The 19,876-nt window shown below is 45.9% G+C and overlaps 1 pseudogene; it reads right to left on the bottom strand.

The window, feature by feature from the left end:
- Positions 1-17,162: 17,162 nt before the first annotated feature.
- Positions 17,163-19,281, bottom strand: LOC125518294 (annotated as a pseudogene).
- Between the last annotated feature and the right edge of the window lie 595 nt (positions 19,282-19,876).

Raw genomic sequence — 19,876 nt, forward strand, 5'->3', positions numbered from 1 at the left:
CGTCGGTAGAACCAGTCTCGCATAAGCGTACGCGTAATGTCGGTCCGGGCCGCTTCATCCAACAATACCGCTGAACCAAAGTATGACATGCTGGTAAGCAGTATGACTTATATCGCCCACAACTCACTTGTGTTCTACTCGTGCATATAACATCAACGCATAAAACCTAGCTCGGATGCCACTGTTGGGGAACGTAGTAATTTCAAAAAAATTCCTACGCACACGCAAGATCATGGTGATGCATAGCAACGAGAGGGGAGTGTGTTGTCTACGTACCCTCGTAGACCGTTTGCGGAAGCGTTATATCAACGCGGTTGATGTAGTCGTACGTCTTCATGTCCGAACGATCCAAGTACCGAAAGCACGGCACCTCCGAGTTTTGCACATGTTCGGCTCGGTGACGTCCTCGCCTTCTCGATCCAGCAAGAGGGGCGAAGTAGTAGATGAGTTCCGACAGCACAACGGCGTGGTGACGGTGTTGGTGAAGAACAGTCTCCACAGGGCTTCGCCTAAGCACTACGAAAACTATGACGGAGGATAAACTAGAGGGGACGGGATTGCCGGCACACGACTTGGTGTTTTTTAATGTGTCTTGGGTGCTAGCCCTACCCCTCTATTTATATGTCGAGCCTTGGGGTCGAAACTTGGAGTAAAAGCCTCCACAAAGTTGGTTTCACCCGAAAGGCAAGATTCCTTCACGAACTCCAGGGCCAGACGCCAGGGTTCCCGGCGTCTGGACCCAGACGCCATGGACCCTGACGTCTGGCCCCTGGACTCCGCAAAACTTCCTTTTGCGCTTTCCAAAAACCTTGTGGGCTTTCCCCTTTGGCCCAAATAAAGTGTTCTCGTACCCAAACATTTCAGGAAACATCCGGTACCCCTTCCGGTGATTTCCGGAACCCTTCCGGTGACCAAACACTATTATCCCATATATCAAACTTTATCTCCGGACCATTCCGGAGTTCCTCATCATGTCCGTGATCTCAGCCCGGACTGCGAAGAACATTTGGTCATCAACATACATAACTCATATAGTACTATATCGTCAACGAACGTTAAGCGTGCGGACCCTACGGGTTCGAGAACTATGTAGACATGACCGAGACACCTCTCTGTTCAATAACCAATAGCGGGACCTGGATGCCCATATTGGCTCCTACATATTCTACGAAGATCTTTATCGATCAGACCGCATAACAACATACGTTGTTCCCTTTGTCATCGGTATGTTACTTGCCCGAGATTCGATCGCCGGTATCTCAATACCTAGTTCAATCTCGTTACCGGCAAGTCTCTTTACTCGTTCCGTAATACATCATCTCGCAACTAACTCATTAGTTGCAATGCTTGCAAGGCTTATAGTGATGTGCATTACCGAGTGGGCCCAGAGATACCTCTCCGACAATCGGAGTGACAAATCCTAATCTCGAAATACGCCAACCCAACAAGTACCTTTGGAGACACCTGTAGAGCACCTTTATAATCACCCAGTTATGTTGTGACGTTTGGTGGCACACAAAGTGTTCCTCCGGTAAACGGGGGTTGCATAATCTCATAGTCATAGGAACATGTATAAGTCATGAAGAAAGCAATAGCAACAAACTAAACGATCAAGTGCTAAGCTAATGGAATGGGTCAAGTCAATCACACTAGTGCAGAACCGGGCAATAGCACCGGTTCGTAAGGCCCTTTAGTGTCGGTTTGGTAACCGGCGCTAAAATGTAGGCACTAAAGGCCCCCCTTTAGTACCGGTTCAGCACGAACCGGTGCTAAAGGGTAACCACGTGGCACGAGCCAGCTTCGGGGGCAGGGAGCCCTTTAGTACCTGTTGGTGTCACCAACCGGTATTAAAATGTTGGGGGGGTGGGTTTATGATTTCTTTTTCATTTAATTTTGTGTTTTCCATTTAATTCTTTTTCGTTTGCTGGTATTTTACGATACTACATATTGTACACTTTATGCATATATACAAATAGAATTTCTAGTAGAACCGATCATAATATATATATATCATCGAATGTCTCACAACCACCATTAATTAATTCACACATATATACACACATGTATATATATACAATTTCTCCTAATCGGTGCCTTCGGAGCCAGTGGCATTAGCCTAGCTAATTGGTGCCTTCGGAGCACAATAACAATTGGAAGTGGTTCATGGGGGCGGTAGCGGGTAATAGTATTCTCCTTTGGGATCTATGACCTGGTCGAGCAAAAATCCCGCTATTTCCTCTTGAATTGCTTCTATGCGGTCCTGTGCTAGGAGCTTGTCCCGCACCTCTTTGAACTGTTAAGAAGGAGATCAATATGCATGTGTATTAGTTGTGTGACTTGATATCGATAATATTGTAAAAATTGTGAATAGTGTTCTGACAATCGATATCGTACCCACTCCTGTCTTTGAGATTTGCTCCTTTCGGACGCCATCATGCGAATGTTCTCGCAAATGTAGTATGCACATATATCATTCCCCGGCGCCTGCCTCAGGGCATTTACGAGAATGGAATTTTGATCAGATAATAATTAATCAAGCATGATAATTAAAGGATGGCAGCTAGCTAGTACTACTTAATTACTTACCTTGGGTCGATACCATTTCAGGCTTTGTTTCCATGGGCCTGGAGTGACCCTGATGAACTTTGCCCAAGGCCTGCCCGCCGACAAAGAAAATGAATAAATGGGTTATTAAATAGTTGTTATCAGGAAATGACGAACTAATTAAATAGGCCGAGATATAGTTAATAATGATTGAAATTACCTGTTGACTATCCCGTTCACGATGGTGTAGTCACTTGCTTTCTTAAGTAGCGAGTCTAGTACTTCAATTGTTCCTTCATCAACTTTAATGATTAACAAGATCCAATGATATCTGCATGCACACACGTTTGCATGTCTTAATTAAGAGGGCATATGTAAGCAAAAACATGTAGCTATAGCTAGTAGGGAAAAACAGAATTTGTAGTACAAGACAGTGTGATTCACTGGAAGTTGTAAGGAAGTAGTATATCTTCCTTGTATTTGAGTTCCTTGAAGAACTATAGCATGCTTTCCTCTACACATTTTGCGTGATATGGATCTAATTTCCATGTGTATTCATTAATGGTATTTGGGTCAACGAACCCAATGCCATAGCGTCCACCTTTTTTCATTTCATAAATCTTCATCCTGCATAATACCACAGAAAAGAATATAGTGAGGATAATTACAGGTAATGATTGATCAAAATGATCAGCTAGCTTGAGACTTAAATTACAGAAAGGAATCACTAACAGACAATAGCAACTGACGATAGATTTGTCGAGTGCGTCTTTATTGTATAGCTGAAAAAGTTCTGAATACTCAACAGTCACAGCTTTCTTATGGTAGTAATGCTCCTCGTTGACATTCACCATGAGGGACTCTCGATTGGAAATCTTGGTAATGTCCATGTACCATTGATGCAATTCATACATTCTCGTTGGGAGCTTATTGACCTCCTCTGGCTTGACCAAAGGTTGGCCCCGGGCATATTTTCGTTTTATTTCCTCCTCTCCAGTCGGAGACATGGGCTCGATATCGAGGAGTTGTCCAACAGTGATCCCGATCAATTGAGCCTGCACAATATGCTCCTCGGTTATTACCACATCGCCCACCCCGGGAACGTTAACGGTTTGCCCACAATAATATTGGGCGCGCCTACTCTCATGTGTTGTTGGCACAACAAGTGGGGAGATTGATTGTGCAGCCTGTTCTCCCAGCTGGGGAATGGTTTTACCGCTCCTTTTGCTAGCTGGTTTGCTCGAGCTCGAGCTCGCCTCTTTCTGTAGACGTGCTCGATTTAACTCCCTGAGGTGGCGCTCATAGTATGTGTCAACGGGCTTGGGAGATGGTGGTTTAGCCATACGAATGAAGTGGTCAATCTTTTCCACAGGCACTTTCTCCCTTGGCGGCGGTGGCGGTTTTGGTGCAAAATGGGCTTCCACCTCGGCCTTCGATATGGCTACGTTTTCCTCCTTGGACTTGTTGTAAGGCCTCTGCGGAAGAGGCGTGAGGCTTGGACCATATTGAAATCGCTTGCCTCCGCCTGTACCTGTAGTACTACCTCGACTTGTACCGCTACGCACCATAGATGAGGTGGCTCTCTTCCGTGATTGCTGAGGCAGCGAAGACGGCTGACGTGGCTGAGTTGGAGGAGAAGGAGTGGCCTGAAGCTGTGCCGGACTTGGAGGAGGAGTGGCCTAAAGTTGTGCCGGACTTGGAGGAGGAGTGGCCTGACGCTTTGCCGGACTTGGAGGAGGAGTGGCCTGAAGCTGTGTCGGACTTGGAGGAGGAGTGTCCTGACGCGTTGGTGGACTTGGAGGAGCGGGAGTCTGCTGACTCGGTGGCGGACTGTGACGAGGAGTCGGATGACGCGGTGTCGGTGGCCTTCGAAAGATGATGCAATCCTTTCTCCATAGGATGATACGATGGTTAGCCTCTCCTAGTGTGTGCTCATCGTCACCTCCAGGAATGTCAAGCTCTAGCCCCGAATATTGGTCCACCACCTCATCAACCAAGACACGAGCATAGCCCACTGGAATCGGGTTGCAATGGAAGGTTGCCTCGGGGGGATTTGTAAAAGCATGGGAGTCCGCCACCTTCATGGATATGTTCTTCATTTTGAAGTGTAGCTTGCAATTAGTGTTCTCCATGATGTCATCCACTGGGTAGCTATCCAGCAATGCGTCGCCCGGGGCGGAACCCACGCTGCTTCTCGGCATGGATGGGACGGTGCTATCCATTGGTGGATCGTCCGCTAGCTGCTGAGACCCCCTTTGCTGGCTAAGTGAGTCGATCTGCTCCTGCTGCCGCTGGAATTTGATTGCCAAGTCCGCGTGCGCTAATTCTAGGCCTTGAAGGCGTTCATAGTCTAGCTTCCTCTGCTCCTCCTCCATCTTCCTCTTCTTCTCCTCCGCAATCTTCTTTCTTGCACGGGTTCTGTAGTCAGCGTTCCAGTCCGAAAACCCCTCATACCACGGAATAGCGCCCATGCCTCGTGTTCTTCTCGGGTGTTCAGGATTTCCCAGGGCACGCGTAAGCTCGTCGTTCTCTCTGTTGGGCTCGAACAACCCAGATCGAGCCTCTTCTATTGCAACAAGTAGCTTATCTTCGGCTCCGTCCAGACATGCCTTCTTGGAAACTTTGCCTGTCTTCGGGTCCAACTCCCCCCCATGCGCATAGAACCAAGTCTTGCACCTGGGGGCCAGCACAATGTTTCTGGAGTGACACCTGCATCCAGCATCTCTTTCTCAGACTTATCCCACTCAGGCAATCCCACCGCATAGCCACCTGGCCCCAGCTTATGGAACTTATCCTTTTTTGCGGCATTGGCCTTGTTTATTCTCGACCGTTCCTTAGATAATTCCGAATCCTTGAATTTCACGAAATCATCCCAATGAGCACTTTGGTTCTCTAGTGTTCCCTCGAATACTGGAGTCTTCCTTCCTCTGTTGATGTACTTGGCCCATTCACGAATCTTGTGGTTCTTGAATGCAACCGCCATCTTCCTAAGAGCAGCGTCCTTGACTTTCTCCACATCTGCATTTGTGAAATGATCTAGTAGGGTGAAATGTTCCATGAGCGTTTCCCAAAGCAACTGTTTTTGTTTGTCGTCAACAAAAGTAACTCCTGGACGTGGCTTTGATGGCTCTCTCCATTCTTGAAGGGATATCGGGAGTTGGTCCTTCACAAGAACTCCCCACTGACGAACGAACTTGTCCGCAATCTTCTTAGGCGCGAATGGTTCGCCATTAGGTCTGATTGCCTCGATATTGTACTTTACGCCCTCCTTCAACTTTTTGTTCGGGCCTCGTTTCGTCCTGTTGCCTGAAGATTTGCTCGATCCGGATAGCTGAAAGAAGAAAGATCGATTCGTTAATATATCTTCAAGTCATATAAAACATGTGATGATCACCAGATGCCTGCTTATATAAATATATATACCTCGCCGGTCTTTGTGGTTTCAAGATCAACATTTTCTTCGTCATGTTCATAGTTCACGACTTCATCAATTCGGTCGTCGCGATCGAATATCATATCACCCTCCCCGGTGTTGTTTAGATATTCGGAGCCGTCATAATCTTCTTCATTCTGATCATCATCTGGCCCGCGAGGATTGCTTATGATATTGAACAGGGCCTCTTCTCCCTCTCTGCCGGTATTGTCCGCCATAGGTTTTGTTTAACTAATCCAAAAGAAATATATTCAAATTACAATGCATGGATGCAATCAATTAATAAGGAAAAACTGAATCAATCATAGTACATAATAAGCATCATCGAATATAATCTCGAATACGTCGTCTCGAATAATAGATATAATCTCGAATACATCGTCTCGAATAATAGATATAATCTCGAATACATAGTCTCGAATAATAGATATAATCTCGAATTCATCGTCTCGAATAATATATAATCTCGAATACATCATCTCGAATATTATATATTGAGTACATCACTGGCTAGGTAGCTAATAAAGATCGAATACTACAGAAGAATCTAGGACACTCGCGGTTCCTGCGGCGCGGGCGGTGGACACCCAAAGAGAAGGAACCCTCACAGGATCATAGCTGAAGTGAGATCCCTGAAGAAACTGCCAGGTATTGGAGAACCTTTCGCCCTCTAACGCAACCATGTTGCGATGGACGTGCTCGTCCTCCTCCCTGACACGGCGACGTACCACCTCCGGCGGGGCCGGCTCCCTCCGCACCGACACTGGCCCACGCGAACACCACCAAACGAGATCAAGGTCGACGACGGGACCCGGGGCCGGGTTCCTCATCAAGCGGCGCGCCCCTCCAGGCAGCACCTCCCAGTGCCAGCCCGGCGGAGCCCAGTCCCGGACATGGGTCAGCCGGACGTCGTCGCGGACGGGTCGACGGCGAGGATGCGGGCCGGGCATCGTCGAGAACAAATACTAGCTATATGCCCGCAAAAAGTAACATTTTTTTAATGATTGGATTTTGATAACTAAAATTTCTAACATTTCTATATAACTAACATTCCTATAACATTTCTAACAATGCTATATAACTAACATTTCTATAACATTTCTAATATTTCTATAACTAAAAAACAGAAGAAAAAAAATTATAACATTTCTATATATATAACTAACATTTGTATAACATTTCTAATATTTCTATAACTAAAAAAAGAAAAATTTCTAACTTTTTTATAACTATTTCTATAACTAAAAAACAGAAAAATTTCTAACAATTCTAACATTTCTAACAATGCTATATAACTAACTATTTCTATAACTAAAAAAGAAAAAAGAAATTAACAATGCTATGTGTGTGTGTGTGCTCACCGGCGAGGCGAGAGGCGACGGGGGGCGGCGACGACGGGGGTGGCGACGACGGGGACAGGGACGGGGCGACGGGGACGGGCCGGGGCGGCGACGACGGGGACGGGACGGCGATGACGGGGACGGGAACGACGCGGGACGGGCCGGGACGGCGCGGTGGTGACGACGGGGACGGGGACGACGTGGCGGCAACGACGGGGACGGGGGCGGCGACGAGGGTTATGGAGACGGGGGCGGCGGGCGACGGGGTAGAGGAGAAGAAGCAGAGGAGAAACTGAAATTTTTGAAGTGTTTAGTTATATAGGATGGACCTTTAGTACCGGTTGGAGCCACCAACCGGTACTAAAGGCCTGTTTTGGCCAGGCCAAGCGGCGGGAACCGCACCCCCTTTAGTGTCGGGTGGTGGCTCCAACCGGTACTAAAGGCCCCCCCTTTAGTACTGGTTGGTGCTACCACCCGGCACTAAAGGGGGTGCGCTGGCGCAGGTGCGGTGCGAAATGTTTAGTCCCACCTCGCTAGCCGAGGGGCGTCCGCACTGGTCTATAAGCCCCAGTGCGGTAGCTCCCTCGAGCTCCTCTCCAAAGCAGGCCTACTGGGCCTAAATGTTCTGTGCTGCCCTGTGGGCCTACTGGGCCTTTGCGGGCCTGCATCCTGGCCCAACAATGGGTTGGGTTTCTAGTCGTATGCAGGCCGCTGTGGCTCAGTAGGTGGGCTTTTTTTATTTATTTTTTTGCTTTATTTATTTTTGTTTGAGTTGTTTTTTTGCTGTATTTAGAGTTTCTTTGTGAATATTTTTGCTTTAGGTACAAAAAATTACAAACTTTATGTTAGTATAGGTAGTTTACAAATTTGAATAGTTTAAATTTTGATTTATTTGAAATTTGTGTGAATCACTAGTTTGTGAATAACTTAACTTTGAGAATAGATTTTTCAGTGATTCTTTTTTCTTATGTTTAATATTAGTGTGTTTTATCATTATATTCAATTTGGTAATGCTTAGGATATTTAAAAAATGAAATGCCTTTTGTAACGGATGAGTTTTCGTCCGAAACCCTGATACTTCGAAAGAGATTGTCCATTTAGTACATGAAGTGCATCCAGTTTTTGCGATAACCCTCTCTACTTTTTTGCGCATGCTATGTGGGTGAAATTATGATACCATGCCAACTTTCAACCTTTTCTAAGTTCATTTGAAATGCTTTTCAATTTCAGGGTCATTTAGCTTAAAAAAATCAGTAAAGGCATGAAATAATTTGTTTGCACATAAAATTTCTTCGCGTTTCAAATGCCAAAACACATAACTACCCTAACTATTACAGAGATTCCCTCCTGGGTGTGAAACACAGAAGAAAGTGATGATAGTGAAGTCGATCACATCCTAGATCTTTGGGTGTGAAACTTTTTCTTCGCGTGTGTCCCTTTGCGCCGTAACCATGGAAAATCTTCATCATTTAACAGGATGCTCGGGTCAATATCACTGTGAATGGAGCAATTTCATCAAACTTTTCATAATCTTCTGACATGTCTGTCTTGTCATCCACTCCCACGATGTTTCTCTTCCCAGAAAGAACTATGTGCCGCTTTGGCTCATCGTACGATGCATTCGCTTCCTTATCTTTTCTTTTTCTTGGCTTGGTAGACATGTCCTTCACATAGAAAACCTGTGCCACATCATTAGCTAGGACGAATGGTTCGTCTGCATACGCAAGATTGTTGAGATCCATTGTTGTCATTCCGTATTGCGGGTCTTCCATTACCCCGCCTCGTGTCATATTGACCCATTTGCACCGAAACAAAGGGACCTTCAAACCACGTCGATAGTCAAGTTCCCATATGTACTGTATATAACCATAATATGTTTCCTTTCCTGTCTTGGTTACTGCATCAAAGCGGACACCACTGTTTTGGCTGGTGCTCTTCTTATCTTGGGCGATCGTGTAAAATGTATTACCATTTATCTCGTACCCTTTGAAAGTCATTATATTCGAAGATGGTAACTGGGACAGCAAGTACAGGTCATCTTCAATAGAGGTGTCATGCATGGTACATGTCTGCAACCAGCTGGCGAAACTCCTGGTTTGTTCACGTGTAATACGGTCATCAGACCGCTCCGGGTGTTTGGAGCGTAGCAAATTCTTGTGTTCATCCATATACGGAGCCACCAAGGCGGAATTCTGTAGAACTGTGTAGTGTGCTTCAGTGAGAGAATGTCCGTCCATACATATTATTTGTTCCCCTCCTATCGTGCCTTTTCCATCCAGTCTGCCCTTACGCCGCGATTCAGGAACACCAATCGGCTTAAGGTCAGGAATAAAGTCAATACAAAACTCAATGACCTCCTCATTTTCATGGCCCTTGGAGATGCTTCCTTCTGGCCTAGCATGGTTATGAACATACTTCTTTAAGACTCCCATGAACCTCTCAAAGGGGAACATATTGTGTAGAAATACAGGACCCAAAATGTTAATCTCTTCGCATAGGTGAACTAGGACGTGCGTCATGATGTTGAAGAAGGATGGTGGGAACACCAACTTGAAACTGACAAGACATTGCACCAAATCATTCTCTAACCTTGGTATGATTTCTGGATCGATTACCTTCTGAGAGATTGCATTGAGAAATGCACATAGCTTCACAATGGCTAATCGAACGTTTTCCGGTAGAAGCCCCTCAATGCAACCGGAAGCAGTTGCGTCATAATCACATGGCAGTCATGAGACTTTAGGTTCTGGAACTTTTTCTCTGCCATGTTTATTATTCCCTTTATATTCGACGAGAAGCCAGACGGTACCTTAATACTAAGCAGGCATTCAAAGAAGATTTCCTTCTCTTCTTTGGTAAGAGCATAGCTTGCATGACCCTGATGTATGCCGTCTTTTCCGTGCATACGTTGCTGGTCCTCCCGTGCCTCAGGTGTATCTTTTGTCTTCCCATACACGCCCAAGAAGCCAAGTAGGGTCACACAAAGATTCTTTGTCACGTGCATCACATCGATTGCGGAGCGGACCTCTAGGTCTTTCCAATAGGGAAGGTCCCAAAATATAGATTTCTTCTTCCACATGGGTGCGCGTCTGTCAGCGTCATTCGGAACAGGTTGTCCACCAGGACCCTTTCCAAAGACCACCTTCAAATCCTTGACCATATCATGTACATCAGCACCAGTACGGTGGCGAGGCTTCGTCCGGTGATCTGCCTCACCGGAGAAATGCTTGCCTTTCTTTCTTACGGGATGCCTGCTCGGAAGAAATCGACGATGTCCCAGGTACACATTCTTCTTACAATTAGCCAAATATATACTGTCGGTATCGTCCAAACAGTGCGTGCATGCGCGGTATCCCTTGTTTGTTTGTCCTGAAAGGTTACTGAGAGCAGGCCAATCATTGATGGTCACGAACAGCAACGCCTTTAGGTCAAATTCTTCCCCCATGTGCTCATCCCACACACGTACACCTGTTCCATTCCACAGTTGTAAGAGTTCTTCAACTAATGGCCTTAGGTACACATCAATGTCGTTGCCGGGTTGCTTAGGGCCTTGGATGAGCACTGGCATCATAATGAACTTCCGCTTCATGCACAACCAAGGAGGAAGGTTATACAAACATAGAGTCACAGGCCAGGTGCTATGGTTGCTGCTCTGCTCCCTAAAAGGATTAATGCCATCTGCGCTTAGACCAAACCATACATTCCTTGCGTCATTTGCAAACTCCTTCCCGTACTTTCTTTTGATTTTTCTCCACTGCGACCCGTCAGCGGGTACTATGAACTTTCCCTCTTTCTTACGGTCTTCTCTGTGTCATCGCATCGCCTTGGCATGCTCTTTGTTTTGGAACAAACGTTTCAACCGTGGTATTATAGGAGCATACCACATCACCTTGGCAGGAATCTTCTTCCTGGGGCGCTCGCCCTCGACATCACCAGGGTCATCGCGGCTGATCTTATAGCGCAATGCACCGCATACCGGGCAAGCGTTCAAATCCTCGTACTCACGGCGGTAGAGGATGCAATCATTAGGGCATGCATGTATCTTCTGCACCTCTAACCCTAGAGGGCAGACAGCCTTCTTTGCTTGGTACGTACTCTCGGGCAATTCGTTGTCCTTTGGAAGCATATCCTTTATCATTACCAGCAACTTTCCAAATACCTTGTCAGATACACCATTCTCTGCCTTCCATTGCAGCAATTCCAGTGTGGTGCCCAGCCTTTTCTTGTCACCTTCGCAATTTGGGTACAACAATTTTTTGTGATCCTCTAACATGCGCTGCAACTTCTTCTTCTCCAAATCACTTGCGCAGTTTCTCTTTGCATCGGCAATGGCCTGACCTAGATCATCAACGGGCTCATCCGATGCCTCTTCCTGCATTGTCGGCTCAGCTTCTTCCCGCATTACCGGCTCAGCTTCTTCCCTCATTGTTGTATCATCGTATTCAGGGAACCCATGGCCAGGATAGCTGTCGTCGTCCTCTTCTTCTTCATTGTCTTCCATCATAACCCCTCTTTCTCCATGCTTGGTCCAAACATTATAGTGGGGCATGAAACCGGACTCAAACAGGTGGACGTGAATGGTTCTTGACGTGGAGTAATTGCGACCATTCTTACAGCCAGCACATGGACAATGCATAAAACCATCTGCTCGCTTGTTTGCCTCAGCCGCAAGCAGAAAAGTACGCACGCCATTAATGATCTCGGGAGAGCATCGGTCATCGTACATCCATTGCCGGCTCATCTTCAATACACAGCACCGAAAACATCAAATTAATACAATACATAAATTTCATACATAAAGTTCATACATAAAGAGCATACAACACTTCAATGCAACAAACAAATAACTCTCTAGCTAAAGAATTTAAATGCAACAACAAATGCGATCAAGATCGCAACTAAGGTAACAATTGACCCAACAGCATAATGATACCAAGCCTCACTATGAATGGCATATTTTCTAATCTTTCTAATCTTCAAGCGCATTTTCTCCATCTTAATCTTGTGATCATCGACGACATCGGCAACATGCAACTCCAATTCCATCTTCTCCCCCTCAATTCTTTTCAATTTTTCCTTCAAATCCTCATTTTCTCTTTCAACTAAATTTAACCTCTCGACAATAGGGTCAGTTGGAATTTCGGGTTCAACTACCTCCTACATACAAATATCTATGTCAACTTGATGGGCATAATTTGTCATAAACACGAAATTCAATGAATAGTTTTAAAAGAGAATATACCACATCCGAATCATAACCCGGACGAGGGCCGACAAGGACGGATATCAAAACCATGGCACTATGCATAACAAACAACGTATGGGTAAGATAATTATACGAGTAACTACATATCCAAATCACACAAACATCATTTTTTATATAAAACTTCATGAACAAGAGGCTCACCACAAGGTGGTGCCGGTGACGGGACGTTGTGAGCGATCGATGGTGGTTACGACGGAGATTTAGAAGGTACTAAGTAAACCACACCTACATATGCAAAACTAAGTGTTATTTTTGACCTCAAATTGCATATAAATCAAATACTAGCACATATATATAATTCCTCCCAAATTACTAAACTCAAAAATCAATCACTATATAAAGCATTGCACGAGCTAATCTAGCAATGAGAGATGAAAGGAAAGAGTTGCTAACCTTTGTGATCATTTGAATGGATGGGGGCCTTCAAATCTTGGGAAAAATGTGTGATGAGCTTGAGAGGAAGAGGGGAAAGAACAGAGAGGAGAGGGGAAAGGGGAAGAACAGAGCGAGCTCGGGTGGACGAAGGGTCTATGTAGGACGACCTTTAGTACCGGTTCGTGATACGACCCGGTAATAAAGGTGCTGGAGGGGCCCCGGACTGACAACATCCTGCCACCACTCACTTTAGTACCGGTTCGTGGCACGAACCGGTGCTAAAGGTTCGCCACGAACCGGTACTAATGAGAGCGGCCCAGCTAGCCGTTGGAACCGGCACTAATGTACACATTAGTGCCGGCTCAAATTCAAACCGGCACTAATGTGCTTCACGTTTGACCCTTTTTCTACTAGTGTCACATCATTCTCCTAATGATGTGATCCCGTTAATCAAATGACAATTCATGTCAATGGTTAGGAAACTTAACCATCTTTGATCAACGAGCTAGTCAAGTAGAGGCACACTAGTGACACTCTGTTTGTCTATGTATTTACACATGTATTATGTTTCCGGTTAATACAATTCTAGCATGAATAATAAACATTTATCATGAAATAAGGAAATAAATAATAACTTTATTATTGCCTCTAGGGCATATTTCCTTCATTAGGCCCATAACACCTACCGGGGGTGTCTGAAACCCCTTCCGGTGACCCAATGGCTATCTGGTGCATCCTGAAACCCTTCCGGTGTCCGAATACCATCGTCCTATATATCAATCTTTACTTCTCGACTATTTCAAGACACCTTGTCATGTCCATGATCTCATTTGGGACTCGAAACAACATTCGGTCACCAAATCATATAACTCATATAACATTATATCATCAACGAACGTTAAGCGTGCAAACCGTACGGGTTCGAGAACTATATAGACATGACCGAGACACCTCTCCGGTCAATAACCAATAGTGGAACCTGGATGCCCATATTGGCTCCTATATATTCTACGAAGGTCTTTATCGGTCGAGCCGTTATGACAACATACGTAATTCCCTTTCTCCATCGGTATGTTACTTGCGTGAGATTCGATCGTCGGTATCTTCATACCTAGTTCAATCTCGTTACTGGAAAGTCTCTTTAATCGTTCCATAATACACCACCTCATGACTAACTCCTTAGTCATTTGCTTGCACGCTTTTTATGTGTATTACCGAGAGCGCCCAGAGATATCTCTCCGAAACTCGGAGTGACAAATCCTAATCTTGATCTATGCCAACTCAACAAACACCTTCGAAGATACCTGTAGAGCATCTTTATGATCACCCAGTTACGTTGTGATGTTTGATAGCACACAAGGTATTCCTCCGGTATCCGGGAGTTGTATAATCTCATAGTCGAAGGAATATGTATTTGACATGAAGAAAGCAATAGCAATAAACCGAACGATCATTATGCTAAGCTAATGGGTGGGTCTTATCCATCATATCATTCTCCTAATGATGTGATCCCGTTATCAAATGACAACACATGTCTATGGTTAGGAAACCTTAATGATCTTTGATCAACGAGCTAGTCTAGTAGAGGCATGCTAGGGACACGATATTTGTTTATGTATTCACACATATATTTAAGGTTTCAATCAGTACAATTCTAGCATGAATAATAAACATTTATCATGAATAAGGAAATATAAAATAACAACTTTATTATTGCCTCTAGGGCATATTTCCTTTAGTCTCCCACTTGCACTAGAGTCAATAATCTAGTTCACATCATCATGTGATTAACACCCATAGTTCACATCGCCATGTGACTAACACCCAAAGAGTTTACTAAAGTCAATAATCTAGTTCACATCGCCATGTGATTAACACCCAAATAATACTAAGGTGTGACCATGTTTTGCTTGTGAGAGAGGTTTAGTCAACGGGTCTGCCACATTCAGATCCGTATGTATTTTGCAATTTTCTATGTATATAATGCTCTACATAGAGCTACTCTAGCTAATTGCTCCCACTTTCAATATGTATCCAGATTGAGACTCAGAGTCATCTAGATTAGTGTTAAAGCTTGCATCGACGTAACCCTTTACGACGAACCCTTTATCACCTCCATAACCGAGAAACATTTCCTTGGTCCTCTAAGGATAATTTTGACCGCTGTCCAGTGATCTACTCCTGGATCACTATTGTACCCCTTTGCCAAACTAATGTCAAGGCACACAACAGGTCCGGTACACAACATGGCATACTTTATAGAACCTATGGCTGAGGCATAGGGAATGACTTTCATTCTCTTTCTATGTTTTGATGTGGTCGGACTTTGAGTCTTACTCAACTTCACACCTTACAATACAGGCTAGAACTCCTTCTTTTACTGGTCCATTTTGACCTCCTTCAAAATCTTGTCAAAGTATGTACTCATTGAAAGTCTTATCAAGCGTCTTGATCTATCTCTATAGATCTTGATGCCTAATATGTAAGCAGCTTCACTGAGGTTTTTCATTGAAAAAATCTTATTCAAGTATCCTTTTATGATGTCCAGAAATTATATATCATTTCCAATCAATAATATGCCATTCACATATAATATCAGAAATGCTATAGAGCTCCCACTCACTTTCTTGTAAATACAGGCATCACCGTAAGTCTGTATAAAACCATATGCTTTGATCACCTCATCAAAGCGTATATTCCAACTCCGAGATGCTTGCACCAATCCATAGATGGATCACTGGAGTTTGCACACTTTGTTAGCATCTTTAGGATTGACAAAACCTTCTGGTTGCATCATATACAGCTCTTCTTTTAAAAATCCATTAAGGAATGCAGTTTTGACATCTATTTGCCAGATTTCATAAAATGTGGCGATTGCTAACATGATTCGGACAGACTTAAGCAAGAAGACTTTGCTTGAATCTAATCATTTTCATAGTCATGAAACTAAAACCGTTGTGGCACACCTTACTAAATTGAATGATATAGCCACCCTATTTGCTCATGTGGAAAATAGTCGTTACTACTATATTCTTAAGTTGTTTCCTTTCTCATTAAAGGATGATGCTAAGAAATGTTTTAATACCCTTGCTCTTGGTTGTATGCGTAGTCCCCGGGATATGATATATTACTTTTCTGAAAAATATTTGCCTGCTCACAAAAACAAGCTGTCTTACAGGAAATATTTAACTTTGCGCAATGTGAAAAAGAGAATCTCCCTCAAGCTTGGGAGGCTTCTTCAGTCACTTAATGCTTTGTCTGATCACCCTCTTAAGAAAATTGAAATACTTGATATCTTTTATAATGGATTAACCGATGCTTTTAGGAACTACCTAGATAGTTGTGCTGGCTATGTTTTCAGGGAACGAACTGTTGGACATGCTGAAGAACAGTTAAATAATATGTTAAAGAATGCCAATGATTGGGCACTTCCCGAACTATCATCCAAACCAACTTCAAAGAAGAGAGGTATTATATTCCTCAGTCTTGAAGATATGCAAGAGGCAGAGAAATCTATGAAAGAAAAGGTTATTAAATCTGAAGATGCTAAGAAATTAGCACATATTAAAGAAATACATGGAATCGATACCCCGACACAGATAGTAAATGTAATTCTCTTTATAAATTCGACGAGGGTGATATTCGCTATAATAAATCTATTAGTCAATTCCTGAATGAATTTGATAACTACATTGTTAACCAAGAACACTTTAACATGTATGTTAGCAAACAATTGAAACGGAATGCTATCATGATTGATCATTTGAGTGATTTGATGTTTAAGATTGTTAATGATGTTAGAAACTTAGGTAAACATTCATTCATGGCTCATACTCGGTTAGAACAAGTTGCTAAGTCACAAAATGATTTGCTTAACGAGATGAAAATAAAATGAATGATCGTCCTATTAGAGTTATGACTAGAGGAGAAAGAATGGCTCAGGATCATATCTATATCCTGAAGGTGATCCTAAAAGATTGGATATCCAGCTTTCACATCATTGTCCACGGACGAGTTTGGACCAGCCCGCAAACAAATTTTTTCCTGATAAAAAGAGCTTTTATTAACTCAAAATTAGCATCAAACTTTTCATATTTTTCCTTTGATATTTTCGGAGGGAGTGCGCATGTCAATACGTACGGAGCACGGGAGAACAATGCTTTCATGCATGCGTGCCATGGTGATCAGATTTATGGCTACAAGTCTACGCAGAGCCGGAGGTGGCTGGGGCGTGAGAGTGGGCCGGGGAGGGTGGGTGGGCGGAGTAGGATCTCGCGCAGTCGGCTGCCGCGAAGGTGACGGTGCCCTTGTCGAGGTCGTACCCGACGTGCATCTTCTGCTGTGCGATGTTCCCGATCAATGACGACCGAGCCGACGGCGCAATGGCCAAGCACAAGGTGTCCTTCTGCACCACCGCGAACGTGTTCAACGCCTTGAGCGTCACCGCCGCCCAGCCCCAGCTCCACGTCAGGGATCTTCGCCGCAATCTGCCCCTCCTTTAGCCCGGTCACGTTGTAGCACAGCGGCAGCTGGAGGTCCGCCGGCGGCCGGGCCTTCGGTGTTAGGTTTAATCTTGTCATGTTCATGTATATGCATAGTTTGCTTTAGTTTGCATGTAGTTTATCTTAGGACTTGTCCCGGCAAAGTCATGGCTGCAGCGTGCAACGGAGCGAGATGCCATCCGATCGTGCGACGCGGTATGGTAGCGTCGTGTGACGCGGCGAGCAGTGTGAGCAGCAGGAGCGTGACAAGCTGCATGGTCAAGTAGTTCCGGCTGATCTGGGTGAGTAATTATCAGTTTGTTAGCATGCATGAGTAACTAGTTGTATGGCTGAGTCGTCTGTTTGTTGGAGCGATTCCAGGGATAAAGATAAGGCCATGGGCTAGTGGGATTAGTTGCCGAGGGTAGTGGCTGGCTAGTGCATGGGTCTGCATGAAGTATGTGGCGTTAGTTGGTTAGTGGCCAACGTGGTGACCGGGTTAGTGGGTGTGTCATAGCCCTGGTGTATATATATGTACTGCATTGAGTTAATGAAAAGAGGAGGCCGAGAGGGCCGAAGGAGAAAACATGTAGCGCCTGTGACTTTCACCGAAGACAAGGCAAAGCTAGCTTTCTCCTTGGTGAAGTGTGTGTGCGTGTGAGTTTCTCACCATGTGTGTGTGTTCGAGAGAAACCACAAGAGAGAGAAGAGAGAGAGAGAGAGAGAGAGCTGTGAGACGCAGCTCGAGGTAGAAGAAGAAGCGGCGCTGCGAGAGGCGGCGCCAACATTCGGGAGCTTGATCCGCCCGGCCAGCTCCTTCACCAGTGGGTCTAGCAGCGCCTTGTTGAGGAACGTCAGCGTTGTGCCGGAGTCAACGACGGCGGGGGACTGCTGCGGCGCCGCGTAGGTCGCGTTGCCCACCTTGACGGACAGGAGGCCGATGGTGTAGTACGACTTCACCCTGGACGGGATCAGCGGCGTCGTGGCCGCGCCCGGCTCCGTCACGGTGGCGCGGGCGCCGAAGTTGAGCAGGGAGGAGCCGTTGACGGAGTAGGGCACGAGGCAGTAGGAGAACCTCCGGCCGAGCGAGGCGTGCGCGCCGAGCTGCGCGACGAGGGAGAGGTTTGTGTTGCCGAGGCCGACGAGGCCGTCCCTGATGAAGGAGCCGACAAAGGTCGTGCCGCAGCCGAAGTTGACGTCGGGCACGCGCGTCGTCCGGTCGCCGCGGCTGCCAGCTGGGGCATCGTCCGCGAAGGTGAAGGTCTCGGTGGAGAGGAGGCCGCTCGTGGTGGAGCCCCCGCCATAGCCGTAGAAGTAGGCGCACTTGGAGTCGACGCAGACGGTTTCATGGAGCTCGCGGCACGCGCCAGAGTCGCAGCCCACGGGGCTGTACGTCTTGGACTTGGAGGGGTCGAACACGACGCCCGGCGGGGGTGTGGGCGAGGGCGCGTCACCGGCGAACGCCGGGCCAAGACCGTGGGGCCCCTTCCTGCTGCAATTCAGCCAGACGAGGTCGCTGCCGGTGTCGGCGATGGCGAGCAGACGGGTGGGCGGCGTGCCCACGTTCAAGGCCATCAGGTACTCGAACGGAGTGGAGGTGAGTTCGGACACGACGCCGTGGGCCGACGGTGCGTCGGCGTGGGCGTAGGACCGCGCGAGGGCCTTAACCACGCGGCCATGAGCGGTGAGCGAGGGGTCGTGGAACGGCGACCCGACGGAGTCACGGTGGATGAACTCCACACTAAACCCATCGCCGCCGTACGCCGTGCAAGCACACAGTTGCGCCGTCAGGGCGACGCCGACGAGCAGGAGAGCGCGAGTTATCGTCGTCATCACAGGCATTGTGGCCTATACTGGAACTCAACTCCCAATGCAAGGATTGGTTGCTGCTGCTGCTGTGCAGGGTAGAGAAATATAAATAGGGGAATTTCCCCAAGTTAATTGTTGACGAATATTTGCCAGCCCGCTGCGTAACTATACTCAATTAATTACTACCTTCTGCACCACGCATGGAATTAGGGGTAGATTCTACGTATTGGAGAGCTGGAGAGGAGGAGGAGGAGATCATCTTGTGCGTGAAACTGAAGATTTTGTAATTAATTCGTGCTAAAAGTGGTGAGTGGCTACTTCCAATAAGTGATTGATTCGCAGTATACATGTCACCGGCAACCCAGCAATGGACCCCAATAGCCGGCGAACGTTCGCTGAGAGGGACGACATTTGCGAACGTTTTTTGTTTCTTCAAAGACGCGTGACATTTTCTTCAAAACAACATGACAATTGCTTCAGAGGATGGTACTTTCTTCTAACACTGTTTGATCTCGCGTCATAACTAAAACTGCCAGCAAAATGCATTCGTTTGTCATCCCCTTCCCAGAGAATGACAGCCGCATAACATTACCGCCCGGCAAAAATGCTAGTAATGGCAAATCTTTGA

This window comes from Triticum urartu, chromosome 7 (genome assembly GCF_003073215.2).
Source record: "Triticum urartu cultivar G1812 chromosome 7, Tu2.1, whole genome shotgun sequence".
In the NCBI taxonomy this organism is placed as follows: domain Eukaryota; kingdom Viridiplantae; phylum Streptophyta; class Magnoliopsida; order Poales; family Poaceae; genus Triticum; species Triticum urartu.